Source organism: Bos javanicus, chromosome 3 (assembly GCF_032452875.1).
Source record: "Bos javanicus breed banteng chromosome 3, ARS-OSU_banteng_1.0, whole genome shotgun sequence".
NCBI classification, from domain to species: domain Eukaryota; kingdom Metazoa; phylum Chordata; class Mammalia; order Artiodactyla; family Bovidae; genus Bos; species Bos javanicus.
Window position 1 is genome coordinate 3,241,608 of NC_083870.1, and position 7,511 is coordinate 3,249,118.

Consider the following 7,511-nt stretch of genomic DNA (forward strand, 5'->3'; position numbering starts at 1 on the left):
GCCCCCAAATACTGAGATTCCTGAACATGCCAAGAGAGAGTCTTTCCCATTTACCTGATAAGGTTGCTTGGAACCCAAGAATCTCCAATTTCTAAAGGGACCAGGCAGAAAAGAAGAATGTTTCAGTTCTACCCACAGGTATAGTTTACCAAATTGCTGTTAAGTCATAATTAACTTCAAGGAAGGGCTTCTCTATATCTGGAAAACACAGATCATACTCCAGACAAAAAAAAAAAACAAACAAAAAACCGCACAAAAATTATAACCATATTCACCAGTTAACTCAGCTACCAGTCCTTTCAACTTTTTATGAAGTCACCAGGTTTTCCATTAGCATTCTCTGGTTACTTACCCAGTTCAGCAATATGATTTGAGATTTAACAGAAACCTGTACTTGTCAAAAAGTCCTTCCTCTGAATCTTCTTGAAGTACTTTTTGCAAAAGCATCAGAGTACAACAATAACTGCCTGTAAATGACAGAAGACTTTAAAAGGCCCAGTTAAACTTGATTATAATGTAATCAATACAGAAACTCAGTTACAATAACTAGAATTATGACTGATTATAATCTTGTGCTTTAAAAACCTTAGTCTCTAGCAAAAACCAAGGATCAAGTAATTGTGAACTGTTTCTCATTCCAGAATTTCCTGATTGGAAAACTTATGCTTTAGTCTTCCTCTCCTAAGAAGGCAAAGGTAGGTAAACTTAGACCCAGCTAGCAATTAATGTTCCAAAATTTTTCCTATTTGAAATGACCCAGATAGTTAATGAATTCTCTTCATTTAACTTAAATTGTCAAAACCTGGAGAGACTGTTTTAGATAGGCATTCACAAAACATAATTATTCCTAGGGAGTTTATCCAAAAGCTCTTATCTCATGTACATTTCCTTAAAGTTTCATCATATTAAGTTGTCTTCCTTGCAGACAGATTTGCAACAGACATAATAAGGTCTTATTCGATCTCTAGTAAACCTAGGTATACAACAGAAGTGCAAGTATCACATTTATCATTGATGACTCTAAAGACTGCTGCTGCTAAGTCGCTTCAGTCGTGTCCAACTCTGTGTGACCCCATAGACGGCAGCCCACCAGGCTCCCCCGTCCCTGGGATTCTCCAGGCAAGAACACTGGAGTGGGTTGCCATTTCCTTCTCCAATGCATGAAAGTGAAAAGTGAAAGTGAAGTCACTCAGTCAGGTCCGACTCTTCGTGACCCCATGGACTGCAGCCCACCAGGCTCCTCCGTCCATGGGATTTTCCAGGCAAGAGTACTGGAGTGGGGTGCCATTGCCTCCTCTGGACTCTAAAGACATATCTGTATTAATCAAACCAACAAGCTTAAGTAGCTTCAGTACCAGATATCGATTCAGTACTGAATATTTCCTAGGTCATGTGAACCTGAAATTGAAATTCATTCTAGCCACTTTCTTTTATACTTTCTGAAAATTTATTTAAGTGCTTAATTTCTTTTAAGCCAGTTAAACAGAGCTCATCCAGAAACCAATCTCAGCCATGCCATTTGGAGACAAAGACATGCCAAAACCAGTTTTAGAATGTCAAGAGTCCCATCTTGGGCATCTTCAGGGTTTTTTCTCCCCCCCAGTTTCTAAACAGCCAATTCAGTTAAAACAAATAACAGTAATAATAATACATATCACTCACATTCATATACATCAGTTTCAGGGGAACATGAATCATCATTCAAGTTACTAGGACCTCCAACAAGGGTCAAAACCAGGGAGAGACAACAGGGCTTAGACTCAGGTACTGGGGACTCATGCACACACCCAAGGTGAAAACCAAACCAGTTACAAAAGGTTCAGTTGGATACAATAGCCGAGCCATTAGGGGCCATTACTCTCCGTGCTCTCTTGGTGGCTCTCATTCATCAAAGACAGCCACTCCCAGGATTGCCCCACAACTTTCAGGATTACCCCCTGCAACTTTTGGTCCCCACACACTAGTGGACAGTCCCCCCAACTTTCCACCACTCATCCTTATCTCCCAATGTCTGTGCTCACGGGAGTTTCCTTGGTCTCCTTGCTGGCTCTGACGCTTGTTGGGCTGTATTTTGCAGGCCTCCAAGCCCTATACCTATCCATCCTTGAGACTGAAGAAAGAGCCGGGAGTCAGCAACAGAGACCTCAGTGTCTTAATGGGTACGGGGATCTTACGTGTTTGAAGCAAGGTCCTGGAGTGATACCCCACTGTGTGTGGCAGATGGCAGGCAGGACATGGTGTCATGGGAAATTCTACCAGGCAAAAAAGAACTTATATCAATCCTTCTTAAACTCTTCCAAAAGACTGAAGAGGAGGGAAAATTCCCAGAGTCATTCTTTGAAGCCATCCTCACCCTGATACCAAAACCTAACAAAGACGCTACCAAAACAGAAAATTAGAGGCCAATATCTTTGATGAATATAGATGCACAAAACTCTCAACAAAATATTAGCAAACCATATCCAATAGTACATAAAAAGGACCACACACTGATCTAGCTGTATTAATCCCAGGGTCCCAAGGATGGCTCAACATGTGCAAATCAGTCCTTGTTTGATACACCACATCAACAAAAGACAAAACCTACATACCATTTCAATAGATGCAAAAGAGCATTTGATAAAATTCAGCGTACATTTATGATAAAAACTCTTACCAAAGTGGGTATACAGGGAATATATCTCAACATAGTAAAAGCCATTTATGACAAACAGCTAACATGATACTCTAGCGAAAAGCTGAAAGCCTTCCTGATAAAATCTGGAACAAGGCAAGGATGCCTATTCTCACCATTTCTGTTCACAACAGTACTGGAAATCCTAGCCACAGCCATTAGAAAACAAAAGGTATCCAAATTGGAAGGTAAGAGGTAAATTTGTCATTATTTGCAAACGGTATGATAATAGATGTAGAAAATCCTAAAGATTCCACATGAAAAGTACTAGAACTGATAGATGAATTCAGCAAGGTAGCAGGACAGAAGATTAACATACAGAAATGAGTTGCATTTCTTTACAGCAACAGTGAAATAATAGAAAGTTTTTTTTTTTAAACATCCCTCTTAAAATCACATTAAAAAAATAGTTGGAAATACATGTGACCAAGAAGGTGTAAGATTTATATGCTGAGAACTATAAAACATTGATAAAGGAAACTGAAGATGATTAAAAGAAATACAAAGATATCCCATGCTCTTGGATTGGAAGAATTAATATTGTTAAAACACTAGGCCATTGTACCCAAAGCAATCTACAGATTTAATGTGATACCTATCAAATTACCCATGATATTTTTCACAGAAATAGAACATATTATCCTATAATTTATATGGAACCACAAAAGACCCTGAATTGCTGAAGCAATCCTGAGGAAAAAGAACAAAGCTGGAGGGATAACCCTTTCAGCATTCAGACAATACTATAAAGCTACAATAATCAAGACAGTCAGACATCCTGGAGTGTACAGTCAAGTGGGCCTTAGGAAGAATCACTATGAACAAAGCTAGTGGAGGTGATAGAATTCCAGTTGAGCTATTTCAAACCCTAAAAGAAGATGCTGTGACAGTGCTGCACTCAATATGCCAGCACATTTGGAAAACTCAGCAGTGGCCACAGGACTGGAAAAGGTCAGTTTTCATTCCAATCCCAAAGAAAGGCAATGCCAAAGAATGCTCAAACTGCCGCACAATTGTACTCTCTCACATGCTAGCAAAGTAATGCTCAAAATTCTTCAAGTGAGGATTAAACAGTACATGAACCAAGAACTTCCAGATGTTCAAGCTGGATTTTAAAAAGGCAGAAGAACCAGATATCAAATTGCCAACATCCGCTGCATCATAGGAAAAGCAAGTTCAGTTCAGTTCAGTTCATTTCAGTCACTCAGTCGTGTCCGACTCTTTATGACCCCGTGAACCGCAGCACACCAGGCCTCTCTGTCCATCACCAACTGCCAGAGTCGACCCAAATCCATATCCATTGAGTTGGTGATGCCATCCAGTCATCTCATCCTCTGTCGTCCCCTTCTCCTGCCCTCAATCTTCCCCAGCATCAGGGTCTTTTCAAATGAGTCAGCTCTTCGCATCAGGTGGCCAAAGGATTGGAGTTTCAGCTTCAACATCAGTCCTTCCAATGAACACCTAGGACTGGTTTCCTTTAGGATGGACTGGTTGGATCTCCTTACAGTCCAAGGGACTCTCAAGAGTCTTCTTCAACACCACAGTTCAAAAGCATCAATTCTTTGGCACTCAGCTTTCTTTATAGTCCAACTCTCACATCCATACATGACTACTGGAAAAACCATAGCCTTGACTAGACAGTCCTTTGTTGACAAAGTAATGTCTCTACTTTTTAATATGCTGTTTAGGTTGGTCATAACTTTCCTTCCAAGGAATAAGCGTCTTTTAATTTCATGGCTGCAATCACCATCTGCAGTGATTTTGGAGCCCAGAAAAATAAAGTCAGCCACTGTTTGCACTGTCTCCCCTTCTATTTGCCATGAAGTAATGGGACTGGATGCCATGATCTTAGTTTTCTGAATGCTGAGCTTTAAGCCAAATTTTTACTCTCCTCTTTCATCAACAGGCTGTTTATTTCTTCTTCACTTTCTGCCATAAGGGTGGTGTCATCTGCATATCTGAGGTTATTGATATTTCTCCCAGCAGTCTTGATCCAGCTTGTGCTTCCTCCAGCCCAGCATTTCTCATGATGTACTCTGCATATAAGTTAAATAAGCAGGGTGACAATATATAGCCTTGACATACTCCTTTTCCTATTTGGAACCAGTTTGTTGTTCCATGTCCAGTTCTAACTGTTGCTTCCTGACCTGCATACAGATTTCTCAAGAGGCAGGTAAGGTGGTCTGATATTCCCATCTCTTTCAGAATTTTCTACAGTTTATTGTGATCCACAGTCAAAGGCTTTGGCATAGTCAATGAAGCAGAAATAGATGTCTTTCTGGAACTCTCTTGCTTTTTCCATGATCCAGCAGATATTGGCAATTTGATCTCTGGTTCCTCTGCCTTTTCTAAAACCAGCTTGACCATCTGGAAGTTCACGGTTCACATATTGCTGAAGCCTGGCTTGGAGAATTTTGAGCATTACTTTACTAGCATGTGAGATGAGTGCAATTGTGCGGTAGTTTGAGCATTCTTTGGCATTGCTTTTCTTTGGGATTGGAATAAAAAATGCTGACACATTGAGTGCAGCACTTTCACAGCATCATCATTTAGGATTTGAAATAGCTCAACTGGAATTCCATCACCTCCACTAGCTTTGTTCGTAGTGATGCTTCCTAAGGCCCTTGACTTCACATTCCAGGATATCTGGCTCTGGGTGAGTATGATTAATCACACCATTGTGATTATCTGAGTTGTGAAGATCTTTTTTTGTATAGTTCTTCTGTGTATTCTTGCCACCTCTTCTTAATATCTTCTGCTTCTCTTAGGTCCAAACCACTTCTGTCCTTTATTGAGCCCATCTTTGCATGAAGTGTTCCCTTGGTATCTCTAATTTTCTTGAAGAGATCTTTAGTCTTTCCTATTCTATTTTTTCCCTCTATTTCTTTGCATTGATCACTGAGGAAGGCTTTCTTATCTCTCCTTGCTGTTCTTTGGAACTCTCATTCAAACGGGTATATCTTTCCTTTTCTCCTTTGTTTTTCACTTCTCTTTTCATAGCTATTTGTAAGGCCTCCTCAGACAGCCATTTTGCTTTTTTGTATTTCTTTTTCTTGGGGATGGTCTTGATCCGTCTCCTGTACAATGTCACAGATCTCTGTCCACATTTCACTAGGCACTCTGTCTATCAGATCTAGTCCCTTAAATCTATTTCTCATAAGGGATTTTATTTAGGTCATACCTGAATGGTCTAGTGGTTTTCCCCACTTTATTCAATTTAAGTCTGAATTTGGCAATAAGGAGTTCATGATCTGAGCCATAGTCAGCTTTTGGTCTTGTTTTTGCTGACTGTATAGAGCTTCTCCATCCTTGGTTGCAAAGGATATAATCAATCTGATTTTGGTGTTGACCATCTGGTGATGTCCATGCATAGAGTCTTCTCTTGTGTTGTTGGAAGAGTGTGTTTGCTATGACCAGTGTGTTCTCTTGGCAAAACTCTATTAGCCTTTGCCCTGCTTCATTCTGTACTCCAAGGCCAAATTTGCCTGTTACTTCAGGTGTTTCTTGACTTCCTACTTTTGCATTCCAGTCCCTTATAATGAAAAGGACATCTTTTGGGGGTGTTCTAGAAAGTCTTGTAGGTCTTCATAGAACCAATCAAATTCAGCTTCTTCAGCATTACTGGTTGGGGCATGCTGCTTCTGCTGCTGCTAAGTCACTTCAGTTGTGTCCGACTCTGTGCAACCCCACAGATGGCAGCCCACCAGGCTCCCCGTCCCTGGGATTCTCAAGGCAAGAACACTGGAGTGGGTTGCCATCTCCTTCTCCAGTACATAAAAGTGAAAAGTGAAAGTGAAGTTGCTCAGTCGTGTCCAACTCTTAGCGACCCCATGGGTTGGGGCATAGACTTGGATTATTCTGATACTGAATGGTTTGCCTTGGAAACAAACAGAGATCATTCTGTCGTTTTTGAGACTGCATCCAAGTACTGCATTTTGGACTCTTGTTGACTATGATGGCTATTCCATTTCTTCTAAGGGATTCCTGCCCGCAGTAGTAGATATAATGGTCATCTGAGTTAAATTCACCCATTCCAGTCCATGTTAGTTCGCTGATTCCTAGAATGTCGACGCTTACTCTTGCCACTTCTGTTTGACCACTTCCAGTTTGATTCATGGACCTAACATTCCAGGTTCTATGCAATATTGCTCTTTACATCATCAGACCCTGCTTCTAACACCAGTCCCATTCACAACTGAGTGTTGTTTTTGCTTTGGCTCCATCCCTTCATTCTTTCTGGAGTTATTTCTCCACTGATCTCCAGTAGCACATTGGGCATGTCCAAGGTCAGGGGCAGCAGCCGAAAAGAGCTACCCCACCTCCAGGGTCAGGGGAGGCAGCCATGAAGAGATACCCCATGTCCAAGGCAAGAGAAACCCAAGGCAGCAAAGCTGCTTAAGTCTACTGTATTTTTGTTGCTAAGGATGTCCTCCATTTGTACCTATGCAAGCAGATCTTAGCATACACATGCAGAAAATTAGATTCATCTTTATTAACTTTCATAATCTTCAATTTAGTCTGTCACTTGGTGGTTCAGACTGTAAAGTGTCTGTCTACAACGTGAGAGACCCGGGTTCAATCCCTTGGTTGGGAAGATCTCCTGGAGAAGGAAATGGCACCCCACTCCAGTACTCTTGCCTGAAAAATCCCATGGATGGAGGAACCTGGTAGGCTACAGTCCATGGGGTCGCTAAGAGTAAGACATAACTGAGCAACTTCACTTTCAGTTTTTAACTATTAGAATCAGTCTTCAGTAGAGATTAAAAAAAAAATCCTATTGTCATTCTATATATTAGCAAGTGATAAGAGAATCTCATATCCCAACTAGCACAAAAAG